Below are 19,694 nucleotides of genomic sequence, written 5' to 3'. Positions count from 1 at the left end.
TAATCCCACTCTCTCCACAGCCCAGTGTCCATCCCCGAACTAATCCCCCTCTCCCCTCAGTCCTGTGTCAATCCCCAAACTAATCCCACTCTCACCAGAGCCGTGTGTCAATCCCCAAACTAATCCCACTCTCCCCACAGGCCTGTGCCAATCCTCAAACTAATCCCAGTCTCCCCCAGCCCTGTGTCAATCCCCAAACTAATCCCACTCTCCCCACAGCCCTGTGTCAAACCCCAAATTAATCGCACTCTCCCCACAGCTCTGTGTCAATCCCCAAAAGAATTCCACTCTCCCCACAGCCTAGCGTCAACCCCCAAAATAATCCCAGTCTCCCAACAGACCTGCGTCAATCCTCAAACTAATCCCACTCTTCCCACAGCCCTGTGTCAATCCCCAAACTAATCCCACTCTCCCCACTGCCCAGTGTCAATCTGCAAACTATTCAAACTCTCCCCACAGCCCAGTGTCACTCCCCAAACTAATCCCACTCTCCCCAAAGCCCAGTGTCAATCCCCAAACTAATCCCATTCTCCCCACAGCCCTGTGTCAAACCCCAAACTAATCCCACTCTCCCCACAGCCCTCTGTCAATCCCCAAACTAATCCCATTCTCCCCACAGCCCTGTGTCAATCCCCAAACTAATCCCACTCTCCCCACAGCCCTGGGTCAATCCCGAAACTAATCCCACTCTCCCCACAGCCTCTGTCAATCCGCAAACGAATCCCAGTCTCCCCACAGCCCTGGTTCAACCCCAAACTAATCCCACTCTCCCCACAGCCCTGTGTCAATCCCCAAACTAATCCTACTCTCCCCACAGCCCTGTGTCAATCCCCAAACTAAATCCACTCTCCCCACAACCCTGTGTCAATCCCCAAACTAATCCCACTCTCCCCTCCGCCCTGGGTCAAAACCCAAACTAATCCCACTCTCCTCACAGCCCAGTGTCACTCCCCAAACTAATCCCACTCTCCCCACAGCCCAGTGTAAATCCCCAAACTAATCCCACTCTCCCCACAGACCTGGGTCACTCCCCAAATTAATCCTACTCTCCCCACAGCCCTGTGTCAATCCCCAAACTAAATCCACTCTCCCCACAACCCTGTGTCAATCCCCAAACTAATCCCACTCTCCCCTCCGCCCTGGGTCAAAACCCAAACTAATCCCACTCTCCTCACAGCCCAGTGTCACTCCCCAAACTAATCCCACTCTCCCCACAGCCCAGTGTAAATCCCCAAACTAATCCCACTCTCCCCACAGACCTGGGTCACTCCCCAAATCAATCCCACTCTCCCCACAGCCCTGTGTCAATCCCCAAACTAATCCCACTCTCCCCGCAGCCCTGTGTCAATCCCCAAACTAATCCCACTCTCCCCACCGCCCTGTGCCAATGCCAAAACTAATCCCAGTCTCCCCACAGCCCTGTTTCAATCCCGAAATTTATCCCACTCTCCCCACCGCCCTGTGCCAATCCACAAACTAATCCCTGTCTCCACACAGCTCTGTTTCAATCCCCAAACTAATCCCACTCTCCCCACAGCCCTGTGTCAATCTTCAAACTAATCCCACTCTCCCCACAGCTCTGTGTCAAACCCCAAACTAATCCCACTCTCTCCACAGCCCAGTGTCCATCCCCGAACTAATCCCCCTCTCCCCTCAGTCCTGTGTCAATCCCCAAACTAATCCCACTCTCACCAGAGCCGTGTGTCAATCCCCAAACTAATCCCACTCTCCCCACAGGCCTGTGCCAATCCTCAAACTAATCCCAGTCTCCCCCAGCCCTGTGTCAATCCCCAAACTAATCCCACTCTCCCCACAGCCCTGTGTCAAACCCCAAATTAATCGCACTCTCCCCACAGCTCTGTGTCAATCCCCAAAAGAATTCCACTCTCCCCACAGCCTAGCGTCAACCCCCAAAATAATCCCAGTCTCCCAACAGACCTGCGTCAATCCTCAAACTAATCCCACTCTTCCCACAGCCCTGTGTCAATCCCCAAACTAATCCCACTCTCCCCACTGCCCAGTGTCAATCTGCAAACTATTCAAACTCTCCCCACAGCCCAGTGTCACTCCCCAAACTAATCCCACTCTCCCCAAAGCCCAGTGTCAATCCCCAAACTAATCCCATTCTCCCCACAGCCCTGTGTCAAACCCCAAACTAATCCCACTCTCCCCACAGCCCTCTGTCAATCCCCAAACTAATCCCATTCTCCCCACAGCCCTGTGTCAATCCCCAAACTAATCCCACTCTCCCCACAGCCCTGGGTCAATCCCGAAACTAATCCCACTCTCCCCACAGCCTCTGTCAATCCGCAAACGAATCCCAGTCTCCCCACAGCCCTGGTTCAACCCCAAACTAATCCCACTCTCCCCACAGCCCTGTGTCAATCCCCAAACTAATCCTACTCTCCCCACAGCCCTGTGTCAATCCCCAAACTAAATCCACTCTCCCCACAACCCTGTGTCAATCCCCAAACTAATCCCACTCTCCCCTCCGCCCTGGGTCAAAACCCAAACTAATCCCACTCTCCTCACAGCCCAGTGTCACTCCCCAAACTAATCCCACTCTCCCCACAGCCCAGTGTAAATCCCCAAACTAATCCCACTCTCCCCACAGACCTGGGTCACTCCCCAAATTAATCCTACTCTCCCCACAGCCCTGTGTCAATCCCCAAACTAAATCCACTCTCCCCACAACCCTGTGTCAATCCCCAAACTAATCCCACTCTCCCCTCCGCCCTGGGTCAAAACCCAAACTAATCCCACTCTCCTCACAGCCCAGTGTCACTCCCCAAACTAATCCCACTCTCCCCACAGCCCAGTGTAAATCCCCAAACTAATCCCACTCTCCCCACAGACCTGGGTCACTCCCCAAATCAATCCCACTCTCCCCACAGCCCTGTGTCAATCCCCAAACTAATCCCACTCTCCCCGCAGCCCTGTGTCAATCCCCAAACTAATCCCACTCTCCCCACCGCCCTGTGCCAATGCCAAAACTAATCCCAGTCTCCCCACAGCCCTGTTTCAATCCCGAAATTTATCCCACTCTCCCCACCGCCCTGTGCCAATCCACAAACTAATCCCTGTCTCCACACAGCTCTGTTTCAATCCCCAAACTAATCCCACTCTCCCCACAGCCCTGTGTCAATCTTCAAACTAATCCCACTCTCCCCACAGCTCTGTGTCAAACCCCAAACTAATCCCACTCTCTCCACAGCCCAGTGTCCATCCCCGAACTAATCCCCCTCTCCCCTCAGTCCTGTGTCAATCCTCAAACTAATCCCACTCTCACCAGAGCCCTGTGTCAATCCCCAAACTAATCCCACTCTCCCCACAGGCCTGTGCCAATCCCCAAACTAATCCCAGTCTCCCCCAGCCCTGTGTCAATCCCCAAACTAATCCCACTCTCCCCACAGCCCTGTGTCAAACCCCAAATTAATCGCACTCTCCCCACAGCTCTGTGTCAATCCCCAAAAGAATTCCACTCTCCCCACAGCCTAGCGTCAACCCCCAAAATAATCCCAGTCTCCCAACAGACCTGCGTCAATCCTCAAACTAATCCCACTCTTCCCACAGCCCTGTGTCAATCCCCAAACTAATCCCACTCTCCCCACTGCCCAGTGTCAATCTGCAAACTATTCAAACTCTCCCCACAGCCCAGTGTCACTCCCCAAACTAATCCCACTCTCCCCACAGCCCAGTGTCAATCCCCAAACTAATCCCATTCTCCCCACAGCCCTGTGTCAAACCCCAAACTAATCCCACTCTCCCCACAGCCCTGGGTCAATCCCGAAACTAATCCCACTCTCCCCACAGCCTCTGTCAATCCGCAAACGAATCCCAGTCTCCCCACAGCCCTGTGTCAATCCCCAAACTAATCCTACTCTCCCCACAGCCCTGTGTCAATCCCCAAACTAATCCCACTCTCCCCACAACCCTGTGTCAATCCCCAAACTAATCCCACTCTCCCCTCCGCCCTGGGTCAAAACCCAACCTAATCCCACTCTCCTCACAGCCCAGTGTCACTCCCCAAACTAATCCCACTCTCCCCACAGCCCAGTGTAAATCCCCAAACTAATCCCACTCTCCCCACAGCCCTGTGTGAATCCCCAAACTAATCCCACTCTCCCCGCAGCCCTGTGTCAATCCCCAAACTAATCCCACTCTCCCCACCGCCCTGTGCCAATCCCAAAACTAATCCCAGTCTCCCCACAGACCTGTTTCAATCCCGAAATTTATCCCACTCTCCCCACCGCCTTGTGCCAATCCCCAAACTAATCCCTGTCTCCCCACAGCCCTGTTTCAATCCCCAAACTAATCCCACTCTCCCCACAGCCCTGTGTCAATCTTCAAACTAATCCCACTCTCCCCACAGCTCTGTGTCAAACCCCAAACTAATCCCACTCTCTCCACAGCCCAGTGTCCATCCCCGAACTAATCCCCCTCTCCCCTCAGTCCTGTGTCAATCCCCAAACTAATCCCACTCTCACCAGAGCCCTGTGTCAATCCCCAAACTAATCCCACTCTCCCCACAGGCCTGTGCCAATCCCCAAACTAATCCCAGTCTCCCCCAGCCCTGTGTCAATCCTCAAACTAATCCCACTCTCCCCACAGCCCTGTGTCAAACCCCAAATTAATCGCACTCTCCCCACAGCTCTGTGTCAATCCCCAAAATAATTCCACTCTCCCCACAGCCTAGCGTCAACCCCCAAAATAATGCCAGTCTCCCAACAGACCTGCGTCAATCCTCAAACTAATCCCACTCTTCCCACAGCCCTGTGTCAATCCCCAAACTAATCCCACTCTCCCCACTGCCCAGTGTCAATCTGCAAACTATTCAAACTCTCCCCACAGCCCAGTGTCACTCCCCAAACTAATCCCACTCTCCCCAAAGCCCAGTGTCAATCCCCAAACTAATCCCACTCTCCCCACTGCCCAGTGTCAATCTGCAAACTATTCAAACTCTCCCCACAGCCCAGTGTCACTCCCCAAACTAATCCCACTCTCCCCACAGCCCAGTGTCAATCCCCAAACTAATCCCATTCTCCCCACAGCCCTGTGTCAAACCCCAAACTAATCCCACTCTCCCCACAGCCCTCTGTCAATCCCCTAACTAATCCCATTCTCCCCACAGCCCTGTGTCAATCCCCAAACTAATCCCACTCTCCCCACAGCCCTGGGTCAATCCCGAAACTAATCCCACTCTCCCCACAGCCTCTGTCAATCCGCAAACGAATCCCAGTCTCCCCACAGCCCTGGGACAATCCCCAAACTAATCCCACTCTCCCCACAGCCCTGTGTCAAACCCCAAACTATTCCCACTCTCCCCACAGCCCTCTGTCAATCCCCAAACTAATCCCACACTCCCCACTGCCCAGTGTCAATCTGCAAACTAATCCCATTCTCCCCACAGCCCTGTGTCAAACCCCAAACTAATCCCACTCTCCCCACAGCCCTCTGTCAATCCTCAAACTAATCCCATTCTCCCCACAGCCCTGTGTCAATCCCCAAACTAATCCCACTCTCCCCACAGCCCTGGGTCAATCCCGAAACTAATCCCACTCTCCCAACAGCCTCTGTCAATCCGCAAACGAATCCCAGTCTCTTCACAACCCTGGGACAATCCCCAAACTAATCCCACTCTCCCCACAGCCCTGTGAAAACCCCAAACTATTCCCACTCTCCCCACAGCCTGAGTCAATCCCCAAACTAATCCCACTCTCCCCACAGCCCTGGTTCAACCCCAAACTAATCCCACTCTCCCCACAGCCCTGTGTCAATCCCCAAACTAATCCTACTCTCCCCACAGCCCTGTGTCAATCCCCAAACTAATCCCACTCTCCCCACAACCCTGTGTCAATCCCCAAACTAATCCCACTCTCCCCTCCGCCCTGGGTCAAAACCCAAACTAATCCCACTCTCCTCACAGCCCAGTGTCACTCACAAAACTAATCCCACTCTCCCCACAGCCCAGTGTAAATCCCCAAACTAATCCCACTCTCCCCACAGCCCTGTGTCAATCCCCAAACTAATCCCACTCTCCACACAGGCCTGTGCCAATCCCCAAACTAATCCCAGTCTCCCCCAGCCCTGTGTCAATCCTCAAACTAATCCCACTCTCCCCACAGCCCTGTGTCAAACCCCAAATTAATCGCACTCTCCCCACAGCTCTGTGTCAATCCCCAAAATAATTCCACTCTCCCCACAGCCTAGCGTCAACCCCCAAAATAATCCCAGTCTCCCAACAGACCTGCGTCAATTCTCAAACTAATCCCACTCTTCCCACAGCCCTGTGTCAATCCCCAAACCAGTCCCACTCTCCCCACTGCCCAGTGTCAATCTGCAAACTATTCAAACTCTCCCCACAGCCCAGTGTCACTCCCCAAACTAATCCCACTCTCCCCAAAGCCCAGTGTCAATCCCCAAACTAATCCCACTCTCCCCACTGCCCAGTGTCAATCTGCAAACTATTCAAACTCTCCCCACAGCCCAGTGTCACTCCCCAAACTAATCCCACTCTCCCCACAGCCCAGTGTCAATCCCCAAACTAATCCCATTCTCCCCACAGCCCTGTGTCAAACCCCAAACTAATCCCACTCTCCCCACAGCCCTCTGTCAATCCCCTAACTAATCCCATTCTCCCCACAGCCCTGTGTCAATCCCCAAACTAATCCCACTCTCCCCACAGCCCTGGGTCAATCCCGAAACTAATCCCACTCTCCCCACAGCCTCTGTCAATCCGCAAACGAATCCCAGTCTCCCCACAGCCCTGGGACAATCCCCAAACTAATCCCACTCTCCCCACAGCCCTGTGTCAAACCCCAAACTATTCCCACTCTCCCCACAGCCCTCTGTCAATCCCCAAACTAATCCCACACTCCCCACTGCCCAGTGTCAATCTGCAAACTAATCCCATTCTCCCCACAGCCCTGTGTCAAACCCCAAACTAATCCCACTCTCCCCACAGCCCTCTGTCAATCCTCAAACTAATCCCATTCTCCCCACAGCCCTGTGTCAATCCCCAAACTAATCCCACTCTCCCCACAGCCCTGGGTCAATCCCGAAACTAATCCCACTCTCCCAACAGCCTCTGTCAATCCGCAAACGAATCCCAGTCTCTTCACAACCCTGGGACAATCCCCAAACTAATCCCACTCTCCCCACAGCCCTGTGAAAACCCCAAACTATTCCCACTCTCCCCACAGCCTGAGTCAATCCCCAAACTAATCCCACTCTCCCCACAGCCCTGGTTCAACCCCAAACTAATCCCACTCTCCCCACAGCCCTGTGTCAATCCCCAAACTAATCCTACTCTCCCCACAGCCCTGTGTCAATCCCCAAACTAATCCCACTCTCCCCACAACCCTGTGTCAATCCCCAAACTAATCCCACTCTCCCCACAGCCCTGTGTCAAACCCCAAATTAATCGCACTCTCCCCACAGCTCTGTGTCAATCCCCAAAAGAATTCCACTCTCCCCACAGCCTAGCGTCAACCCCCAAAATAATCCCAGTCTCCCAACAGACCTGCGTCAATCCTCAAACTAATCCCACTCTTCCCACAGCCCTGTGTCAATCCCCAAACTAATCCCACTCTCCCCACTGCCCAGTGTCAATCTGCAAACTATTCAAACTCTCCCCACAGTCCAGTGTCACTCCCCAAACTAATCCCACTCTCCCCAAAGCCCAGTGTCAATCCCCAAACTAATCCCACTCTCCCCACTGCCCAGTGTCAATCTGCAAACTATTCAAACTCTCCCCACAGCCCAGTGTCACTCCCCAAACTAATCCCACTCTCCCCACAGCCCAGTGTCAATCCCCAAACTAATCCCATTCTCCCCACAGCCCTGTGTCAAACCCCAAACTAATCCCACTCTCCCCACAGCCCTCTGTCAATCCCCTAACTAATCCCATTCTCCCCACAGCCCTGTGTCAATCCCCAAACTAATCCCACTCTCCCCACAGCCCTGGGTCAATCCCGAAACTAATCCCACTCTCCCCACAGCCTCTGTCAATCCGCAAACGAATCCCAGTCTCCCCACAGCCCTGGGACAATCCCCAAACTAATCCCACTCTCCCCACAGCCCTGTGTCAAACCCCAAACTATTCCCACTCTCCCCACAGCCCTCTGTCAATCCCCAAACTAATCCCACACTCCCCACTGCCCAGTGTCAATCTGCAAACTAATCCCATTCTCCCCACAGCCCTGTGTCAAACCCCAAACTAATCCCACTCTCCCCACAGCCCTCTGTCAATCATCAAACTAATCCCATTCTCCCCACAGCCCTGTGTCAATCCCCAAACTAATCCCACTCTCCCCACAGCCCTGGGTCAATCCCGAAACTAATCCCACTCTCCCAACAGCCTCTGTCAATCCGCAAACGAATCCCAGTCTCTTCACAACCCTGGGACAATCCCCAAACTAATCCCACTCTCCCCACAGCCCTGTGAAAACCCCAAACTATTCCCACTCTCCCCACAGCCTGAGTCAATCCCCAAACTAATCCCACTCTCCCCACAGCCCTGGTTCAACCCCAAACTAATCCCACTCTCCCCACAGCCCTGTGTCAATCCCCAAACTAATCCTACTCTCCCCACAGCCCTGTGTCAATCCCCAAACTAATCCCACTCTCCCCACAACCCTGTGTCAATCCCCAAACTAATCCCACTCTCCCCTCCGCCCTGGGTCAAAACCCAAACTAATCCCACTCTCCTCACAGCCCAGTGTCACTCACAAAACTAATCCCACTCTCCCCACAGCCCAGTGTAAATCCCCAAACTAATCCCACTCTCCCCACAGCCCTGTGTCAATCCCCAAACTAATCCCACTCTCCCCGCAGCCCTGTGTCAATCCCCAAACTAATCCCACTCTCCCCACCGCCCTGTGCCAATCCCAAAACTAATCCCAGTCTCCCCACAGACCTGTTTCAATCCCGAAATTTATCCCACTCTCCCCACCGCCCTGTGCCAATCCCCAAACTAATCCCTGTCTCCCCACAGCCCTGTTTCAATCCCCAAACTAATCCCACTCTCCCCACAGCCCTGTGTCAATCTTCAAACTAATCCCACTCTCCCCACAGCACTGTGTCAAACCCCAAACTAATCCCACTCTCTCCACAGCCCAGTGTCCATCCCCGAACTAATCCCCCTCTCCCCTCAGTCCTGTGTCAATCCCCAAACGAATCCCACTCTCACCAGAGCCGTGTGTCAATCCCCAAACTAATCCCACTCTCCCCACAGGCCTGTGCCAATCCCCAAACTAATCCCAGTCTCCCCCAGCCCTGTGTCAATCCCCAAACTAATCCCACTCTCCCCACAGCCCTGTGTCAAACCCCAAATTAATCGCACTCTCCCCACAGCTCTGTGTCAATCCCCAAAAGAATTCCACTCTCCCCACAGCCTAGCGTCAACCCCCAAAATAATCCCAGTCTCCCAACAGACCTGCGTCAATCCTCAAACTAATCCCACTCTTCCCACAGCCCTGTGTCAATCCCCAAACTAATCCCACTCTCCCCACTGCCCAGTGTCAATCTGCAAACTATTCAAACTCTCCCCACAGCCCAGTGTCACTCCCCAAACTAATCCCACTCTCCCCAAAGCCCAGTGTCAATCCCCAAACTAATCCCATTCTCCCCACAGCCCTGTGTCAAACCCCAAACTCATCCCACTCTCCCCACAGCCCTCTGTCAATCCCCAAACTAATCCCATTCTCCCCACAGCCCTGTGTCAATCCCCAAACTAATCCCACTCTCCCCACAGCCCTGGGTCAATCCCGAAACTAATCTCACTCTCCCCACAGCCTCTGTCAATCCGCAAACGAATCCCAGTCTCCCCACAGCCCTGGTTCAACCCCAAACTAATCCCACTCTCCCCACAGCCCTGTGTCAATCCCCAAACTAATCCTACTCTCCCCACAGCCCTGTGTCAATCCCCAAACTAAATCCACTCTCCCCACAACCCTGTGTCAATCCCCAAACTAATCCCACTCTCCCCTCCGCCCTGGGTCAAAACCCAAACTAATCCCACTCTCCTCACAGCCCAGTGTCACTCCGCAAACTAATCCCACTCTCCCCACAGCCCAGTGTAAATACCCAAACTAATCCCACTCTCCCCACAGACCTGGGTCACTCCCCAAATTAATCCCACTCTCCCCACAGCCCTGTGTCAATCCCCAAACTAATCCCACTCTCCCCGCAGCCCTGTGTCAATCCCCAAACTAATCCCACTCTCCCCACCGCCCTGTGCCAATGCCAAAACTAATCCCAGTCTCCCCACAGCCCTGTTTCAATCCCGAAATTTATCCCACTCTCCCCACCGCCCTGTGCCAATCCACAAACTAATCCCTGTCTCCACACAGCTCTGTTTCAATCCCCAAACTAATCCCACTCTCCCCACAGCCCTGTGTCAATCTTCAAACTAATCCCACTCTCCCCACAGCTCTGTGTCAAACCCCAAACTAATCCCACTCTCTCCACAGCCCAGTGTCCATCCCCGAACTAATTCCCCTCTCCCCTCAGTCCTGTGTCAATCCCCAAACTAATCCCACTCTCACCAGAGCCCTGTGTCAATCCCCAAACTAATCCCACTCTCCCCACAGGCCTGTGCCAATCCCCAAACTAATCCCAGTCTCCCCCAGCCCTGTGTCAATCCCCAAACTAATCCCACTCACCCCACAGCCCTGTGTCAAACCCCAAATTAATCGCACTCTCCCCACAGCTCTGTGTCAATCCCCAAAAGAATTCCACTCTCCCCACAGCCTAGCGTCAACGCCCAAAATAATCCCAGTCTCCCAACAGACCTGCGTCAATCCTCAAACTAATCCCACTCTTCCCACAGCCCTGTGTCAATCCCCAAACTAATCCCACTCTCCCCACTGCCCAGTGTCAATCTGCAAACTATTCAAACTCTCCCCACAGCCCAGTGTCACTCCCCAAACTAATCCCACTCTCCCCACAGCCCAGTGACAATCCCCAAACTAATCCCATTCTCCCCACAGCACTGTGTCAAACCCCAAACTAATCCCACTCTCCCCACAGCCCTCTGTCAATCCCCTAACTAATCCCATTCTCCCCACAGCCCTGTGTCAATCCCCAAACTAATCCCAGTCTCCCCACAGCCCTGGGACAATCCCCAAACTAATCCCACTCTCCCCACAGCCCTGTGTCAAACCCCAAACTATTCCCACTCTCCCCACAGCCTGTGTCAATCCCCAAACTAATCCAACTCTCCCCAGAGCCCTGGTTCAACCCCAAACTAATCCCACTCTCCCCACAGCCGTGTGTCAATCCCCAAACTAATCCCACTCTCCCCACAGCCCTCTGTCAATCCCCAAACTAGTCCCACTCTCCCCACAACCCTGTGTCAATCCCCAAACTAATCCCACTCTCCCCACAGCCCTGTGTCAATCCCCAAACTAATCCCACTCTCCCTACTGCCCTGTGTCAATCCCCAAACTAATCCCTCTCTCCCCACAGCCCTGTGTCAATCCTCAAACTAATCCCACTCTCCCCACAGCCCTGTGTCAATCCCCAAACTAATCCCACTCTCCCCACAGCCCTGTGTCAATACCCAAACTAATCCCTCCCTCCCCACAGCCCTGTCTCAATCCTCAAACTAATCCCACTCTCCCCACAGACCTGTATCAATCCTCAAACTAATCCCACTCTCCCCACAGCCCAGTATCAATCCCCAAACTAATCCCACTCTCCCCACAGCTCTGTGTCAATCCCCAAACTAATCCCACTCTCCCCACAGTCCTGGGTCAATCCCCAAATTAATCCAACACTCCCCAGAGCCCTGTTTCAAACCCCATCTAATCCCACTCCCCCCACAGCCCTGTGTCAATCCCCAAACTAATTCCACTCTCCCCACAGCCCTGTGTCAATCCCCAAAGTAATCTCACTCTCCCCACAGCCCTGTGTCAATCCCCAAAGTAATCTCACTCTCCTCACAGCCCTGTGTCAATCCTCAAACTAATCCCACTCTCCCCACAGCACTGTGTGAATCCCCAAACAAATCCCACTCTCCCCACAGCCCTGTGTCACTCCCCAAACTAATCCCACTCTCCCCACAGCCCTGTGCCAATCCCCAAACTAATCCCACTCTCTCCACAGCCCTGTGTCAATCCTCAAACTAATTCCTCTCTCCCCACAGCCCTGTATCAATGCGGAAACTAATCCCACTGCCCACAGCCCTGTGTCAATCCCAAAACTAATCCCACTCTCCTCACAGCCCTGTGTCAATCCCCAAACTAATCCCACTCTCCCCACAGCCCTGCGTCAATCCCCAAACTAATCCCAGTCTCCACACAGCCCTGTATCAATCCCCAATCTAATCCCACTCTCCCCACAGCCCTGTGTCAATCCCCAAACTAATCCCACTCTCCCCACAGCCCTGGCTTAATCCCCAAACCAATCCCACTCTCCCCACAGCCCTGTGTCAATCCCCAAACTAATCCCACTCTCCCCACCGCCCTGTGTCAATCCCCAAACTAATTCCACTCTCCCCACAGCCCTGTGTCAATCCCCAAACTAATTCCACTCTCCCCACAGCCCTGTGTCAATCCCCAAACTAATTCCACTCTCCCCACAGCCCTGTGTCAATCCCCAAACTAATCCCACTCTCCCCACTGCCCTGTGTCAATCCCCAAACTAATCCCACTCTCCCCACAGCCCTGTGTCAATCCCCAAACTAATCCCACTCTCCCTACTGCCCTGTGTCAATCCCCAAACTAATCCCTCTCTCCCCACAGCCCTGTGTCAATCCTCAAACTAATCCCACTCTCCCCACAGCCCTGTGTCAATACCCAAACTAATCCCACTCTCCCCACAGCCCTGTGTCAATCCCCAAACTAATCCCTCTCTCCCCACAGCCCTGTGTCAATCCTCAAACTAATCCCACTCTCCCCACAGACCTGTGTCAATCCTCAAACTAATCCCACTCTCCCCACAGCCCAGTATCAATCCCCAAACTAATCCCACTCTCCCCACAGCTCTGTGTCAATCCCCAAACTAATCCCACTCTCCCCACAGTCCTGTGTCAATCCCCAAATTAATCCAACACTCCCCAGAGCCCTGTGTCAATCCCCAAAGTAATCTCACTCTCCCCACAGCCCTGTGTCAATCCCCAAAGTAATCCCACTCTCCTCACAGCCCTGTGTCAATCCCCAAACTAATCCCACTCTCCCCACAGCCCTGTGTCAATCCCTAAACAAATCCCACTCTCCCACAGCCCTGTGTCAATCCCCAAACTAATCCCACTCTCCCCACAGCCCTGTGCCAATCCCCAAACTAATCCCACTCTCTCCTCAGCCCTGTGTCAATCCTCAAACTAATTCCACTCTCCCCACAGCCCTGTATCAATGCGGAAACTAATCCCACTGCCCACAGCCCGGTGTCAATCCCCAAACTAATCCCACTCTCCTCACAGCCCTGTGTCAAACGCCAAACTAATCCCACTCTCCCCACAGCCCTCTGTCAATCCCCAAACTAATCCCACACTCCCCACTGCCCAGTGTCAATCTGCAAACTAATCCCATTCTCCCCACAGCCCTGTGTCAAACCCCAAACTAATCCCACTCTCCCCACAGCCCTCTGTCAATCCCCAAACTAATCCCATTCTCCCCACAGCCCTGTGTCAATCCCCAAACTAATCCCACTCTCCCCACAGCCCTGGGTCAATCCCGAAACTAATCCCACTCTCCCCACAGCCTCTGTCAATCCGCAAACGAATCCCAGTCTCTTCACAACCCTGGGACAATCCCCAAACTAATCCCACTCTCCCCACAGCCCTGTGAAAACCCCAAACTATTCCCACTCTCCCCACAGCCTGAGTCAATCCCCAAACAAATCCCACTCTCCCCACAGCCCTGGTTCAACCCCAAACTAATCCCACTCTCCCCACAGCCCTGTGTCAATCCCCAAACTAATCCTACTCTCCCCACAGCCCTGTGTCAATCCCCAAACTAATCCCACTCTCCCCACAACCCTGTGTCAATCCCCAAACTAATCCCACTCTCCCCTCCGCCCTGGGTCAAAACCCAAACTAATCCCACTCTCCTCACAGCCCAGTGTCACTCCCCAAACTAATCCCACTCTCCCCACAGCCCAGTGTAAATCCCCAAACTAATCCCACTCTCCCCACAGCCCTGTGTCAATCCCCAAACTAATCCCACTCTCCCCGCAGCCCTGTGTCAATCCCCAAACTAATCCCACAGTCCCCACCGCCCTGTGCCAATCCCAAAACTAATCCCAGTCTCCCCACAGACCTGTTTCAATCCCGAAATTTATCCCACTCTCCCCACCGCCCTGTGCCAATCCCCAAACTAATCCCTGTCTCCCCACAGCCCTGTTTCAATCCCCAAACTAATCCCACTCTCCCCACAGCCCTGTGTCAATCTTCAAACTAATCCCACTCTCCCCACAGCTCTGTGTCAAACCCCAAACTAATCCCACTCTCTCCACAGCCCAGTGTCCATCCCCGAACTAATCCCCCTCTCCCCTCAGTCCTGTGTCAATCCCCAAACTAATCCCACTCTCACCAGAGCCCTGTGTCAATCCCCAAACTAATCCCACTCTCCCCACAGGCCTGTGCCAATCCCCAAACTAATCCCAGTCTCCCCCAGCCCTGTGTCAATCCCCAAACTAATCCCACTCTCCCCACAGCCCTGTGTCAAACCCCAAATTAATCGCACTCTCCCCACAGCTCTGTGTCAATCCCCAAAAGAATTCCACTCTCCCCACAGCCTAGCGTCAACCCCCAAAATAATCCCAGTCTCCCAACAGACCTGCGTCAATCCTCAAACTAATCCCACTCTTCCCACAGCCCAGTGTCAATCCCCAAACTAATCCCACTCTCCCCACTGCCCAGTGTCAATCTGCAAACTATTCAAACTCTCCCCACAGCCCAGTGTCACTCCCCAAACTAATCCCACTCTCCCCAAAGCCCAGTGTCAATCCCCAAACTAATCCCATTCTCCCCACAGCCCTGTGTCAAACCCCAAACTAATCCCACTCTCCCCACAGCCCTCTGTCAATCCCCAAACTAATCCCATTCTCCCCACATCCCTGTGTCAATCCCCAAACTAATCCCACTCTCCCCACAGCCCTGGGTCAATCCCGAAACTAATCCCACTCTCCCCACAGACTCTGTCAATCCGCAAACGAATCCCAGTCTCCCCACAGCCCTGGTTCAACCCCAAACTAATCCCACTCTCCCCACAGCCCTGTGTCAATCCCCAAACTAATCCTACTCTCCCCACAGCCCTGTGTCAATCCCCAAACTAAATCCACTCTCCCCACAACCCTGTGTCAATTCCCAAAGTAATCCCACTCTCCCCTCCGCCCTGGGTCAAAACCCAAACTAATCCCACTCTCCTCACAGCCCAGTGTCACTCCCCAAACTAATCCCACTCTCCCCACAGCCCAGTGTAAATCCCCAAACTAATCCCACTCTCCCCACAGACCTGGGTCACTCCCCAAATTAATCCCACTCTCCCCACAGCCCTGTGTCAATCCCCAAACTAATCCCACTCTCCCCGCAGCCCTGTGTCAATCCCCAAACTAATCCCACTCTCCCCACCGCCCTTGTGCCAATGCCAAAACTAATCCCAGTCTACCCACAGCCCTGTTTCAATCCCGAAATTTATCCCACTCTCCCCACCGCCCTGTGCCAATCCACAAACTAATCCCTGTCTCCACACAGCTCTGTTTCAATCCCCAAACTAATCCCACTCTCCCCACAGCCCTGTGTCAATCTTCAAACTAATCCCACTCTCCCCACAGCTCTGTGTCAAACCCCAAACTAATCCCACTCTCTCCACAGCCCAGTGTCCATCCCCGAACTAATCCCACTCTCCCCTCAGTCCTGTGTCAATCCCCAAACTAATCCCACTCTCACCAGAGCCCTGTGTCAATCCCCAAACTAATCCCACTCTCCCCACAGGCCTGTGCCAATCCCCAAACTAATCCCAGTCTCCCCCAGCCCTGTGTCAATCCCCAAACTAATCCCACTCTCCCCACAGCCCTGTGTCAAACCCCAAATTAATCGCACTCTCCCCACAGCTCTGTGTCAATCCCCAAAAGAATTCCACTCTCCCAACAGACCTGCGTCAATCCTCAAACTAATCCCACTCTTCCCACAGCCCTGTGTCAATCCCCAAACTAATCCCACTCTCCCCACTGCCCAGTGTCAATCTGCAAACTATTCAAACTCTCCCCACAGCCCAGTGTCACTCCCCAAACTAATCCCACTCTCCCCACAGCCCAGTGTCAATCCCCAAACTAATCCCATTCTCCCCACAGCCCTGTGTCAAACCCCAAACTAATCCCACTCTCCCCACAGCCCTTTGTCAATCCCCTAACTAATCCCATTCTCCCCACAGCCCTGTGTCAATCCCCAAACTAATCCCACTCTCCCCACAGCCCTGGGTCAATCCCGAAACTAATCCCACTCTCCCCACAGCCTCTGTCAATCCGCAAACGAATCCCAGTCTCCCCACAGCCCTGGGACAATCCCCAAACTAATCCCACTCTCCCCACAGCCCTGTGTCAAACCCCAAACTATTCCCACTCTCCCCACAGCCTGTGTCAATCCCCAAACTAATCCAACTCTCCCCACAGCCCTGGTTCATCCCCAAACTAATCTCACTCTCCCCACAGCCGTGTGTCAATCCCCAAACTAATCCCACTCTCCCCACAGCCCTCTGTCAATCCCCAAACTAATCCCACTCTCCCCACAACCCTGTGTCAATCCCCAAACTAATCCCACACTCCCCTCCGCCCTGGGTCAAAACCCAAACTAATCCCACTCTCCTAACAGCCCAGTGTCACTCCCCAAACTAATCCCACTCTCCCCACAGCCCAGTGTAAATCCCCAAACTAATCCCACTCTCCCCACAGACCTGGGTCACTCCCCAAATTAATCCCACTCTCCCCACAGCCCTGTGTCAATCCCCAAACTAATCCCACTCTCCCCGCAGCCCTGTGTCAATCCCCAAACTAATCCCACTCTCCCCACCGCCCTGTGCCAATCCCCAAACTAATCCCAGTCTCCCCACAGCCCTGTTTCAATCCCGAAACTTATCCCACTCTCCCCACCGCCCTGTGCCAATCCCCAAACTAATCCCTGTCTCCCCACAGCCCTGTTTCAATCCCCAAACTAATCCCACTCTCCCCACAGCCCCGTGTCAATCTTCAAACTAATCCCACTCTCCCCACAGCCCTGTGTCAAACCCCAAACTAATCCAACTCTCTCCACAGCCCAGTGTCCATCCCCGAACTAATCGCCCTCTCCCCTCAGTCCTGTGTCAATCCCCAAACTAATCCCACTTTCCCCACTGCCCTGTGTCAATCTCCAAACTAATCCCACTCTCCCCAAAGGCCAGTGCCAATCCCAAACTAATCCCAGTCTCCCCCAGCCCTGTGTCAATCCCCAAACTAATCCCACTCTCCCCACAGCCCTGTGTCAAACCCCAAATTAATCGCACTCTCCCCACAGCCCTGTGTCAATCCCCAAATGAAGCCCACTCTCCCCACAGCCTAGCGTCAACCCCCAAAATAATCCCAGTCTCCCAACAGACTTGCGTCAATCCTCAAACTAATCCCACTCTTCCCACAGCCCAGTGTCAATCCCCAAACTATTCCCACTCTCCCCACAGCCCAGGGTCAATCCCGAAACTAATCCCACTCTCCCCTCAGTCCTGTGTTAATCCCCAAACTAATCCCACTCTCCCCACTGCCCAGTGTCCATCCGCGAACTAATCCCACTCTCCCCTCAGTCCTGTGTCAATCCCCAAACTAATCAAACTCTCCCCACAGCCCTATGTCAATCCCCAAACTAATCCCACTCTCCCCACAGCCCTCTGTCAATCCCCAAACTAATCCCACTCTCCCCACAGCCCTGTGACTAATCCCAAACTAATCCCACTCTCCCCACAGCCCTGTGTGAATCCCCAAACTAATCCCACTCTCCCCACAGCCCTGTGTCAATCCCCAAACTAATCCCTCCCTCCCCACAGCCCTGTCTCAATCCTCAAACTAATCCCACTCTCCCCACAGACCTGTGTCAATCCTCAAACTAATCCCACTCTCCCCACAGCCCAGTATCAATCCCCAAACTAATCCCACTCTCCCCACAGCTCTGTGTCAATCCCCAAACTAATCCCACTCTCCCCACAGTCCTGGGTCAATCCCCAAATTAATCCAACACTCCCCAGAGCCCTGTTTCAAACCCCATCTAATCCCACTCCCCCCACAGCCCTGTGTCAATCCCCAAACTAATTCCACTCTCCCCACAGCCCTGTGTCAATCCCCAAAGTAATCTCACTCTCCCCACAGCCCTGTGTCAATCCCCAAAGTAATCTCACTCTCCTCACAGCCCTGTGTCAATCCTCAAACTAATCCCACTCTCCCCACAGCACTGTGTGAATCCCCAAACAAATCCCACTCTCCCCACAGCCCTGTGTCACTCCCCAAACTAATCCCACTCTCCCCACAGCCCTGTGCCAATCCCCAAACTAATCCCACTCTCTCCACAGCCCTGTGTCAATCCTCAAACTAATTCCTCTCTCCCCACAGCCCTGTATCAATGCGGAAACTAATCCCACTGCCCACAGCCCTGTGTCAATCCCAAAACTAATCCCACTCTCCTCACAGCCCTGTGTCAATCCCCAAACTAATCCCACTCTCCCCACAGCCCTGCGTCAATCCCCAAACTAATCCCAGTCTCCACACAGCCCTGTATCAATCCCCAATCTAATCCCACTCTCCCCACAGCCCTGTGTCAATCCCCAAACTAATCCCACTCTCCCCACAGCCCTGGCTCAATCCCCAAACCAATCCCACTCTCCCCACAGCCCTGTGTCAATCCCCAAACTAATCCCACTCTCCCCACCGCCCTGTGTCAATCCCCAAACTAATTCCACTCTCCCCACAGCCCTGTGTCAATCCCCAAACTAATTCCACTCTCCCCACAGCCCTGTGTCAATCCCCAAACTAATTCCACTCTCCCCACAGCCCTGTGTCAATCCCCAAACTAATCCCACTCTCCCCACTGCCCTGTGTCAATCCCCAAACTAATCCCACTCTCCCCACAGCCCTGTGTCAATCCCCAAACTAATCCCACTCTCCCTACTGCCCTGTGTCAATCCCCAAACTAATCCCTCTCTCCCCACAGCCCTGTGTCAATCCTCAAACTAATCCCACTCTCCCCACAGCCCTGTGTCAATACCCAAACTAATCCCACTCTCCCCACAGCCCTGTGTCAATCCCCAAACTAATCCCTCTCTCCCCACAGCCCTGTGTCAATCCTCAAACTAATCCCACTCTCCCCACAGACCTGTGTCAATCCTCAAACTAATCCCACTCTCCCCACAGCCCAGTATCAATCCCCAAACTAATCCCACTCTCCCCACAGCTCTGTGTCAATCCCCAAACTAATCCCACTCTCCCCACAGTCCTGTGTCAATCCCCAAATTAATCCAACACTCCCCAGAGCCCTGTGTCAATCCCCAAAGTAATCTCACTCTCCCCACAGCCCTGTGTCAATCCCCAAAGTAATCCCACTCTCCTCACAGCCCTGTGTCAATCCCCAAACTAATCCCACTCTCCCCACAGCCCTGTGTCAATCCCTAAAGAAATCCCACTCTCCCACAGCCCTGTGTCAATCCCCAAACTAATCCCACTCTCCCCACAGCCCTGTG

Source organism: Scyliorhinus torazame, chromosome 20 (assembly GCF_047496885.1).
Source record: "Scyliorhinus torazame isolate Kashiwa2021f chromosome 20, sScyTor2.1, whole genome shotgun sequence".
Taxonomy (NCBI): domain Eukaryota; kingdom Metazoa; phylum Chordata; class Chondrichthyes; order Carcharhiniformes; family Scyliorhinidae; genus Scyliorhinus; species Scyliorhinus torazame.
The sequence above is the reverse complement of the archived record's forward strand: the minus strand, read 5'-3'. Positions refer to the sequence as shown.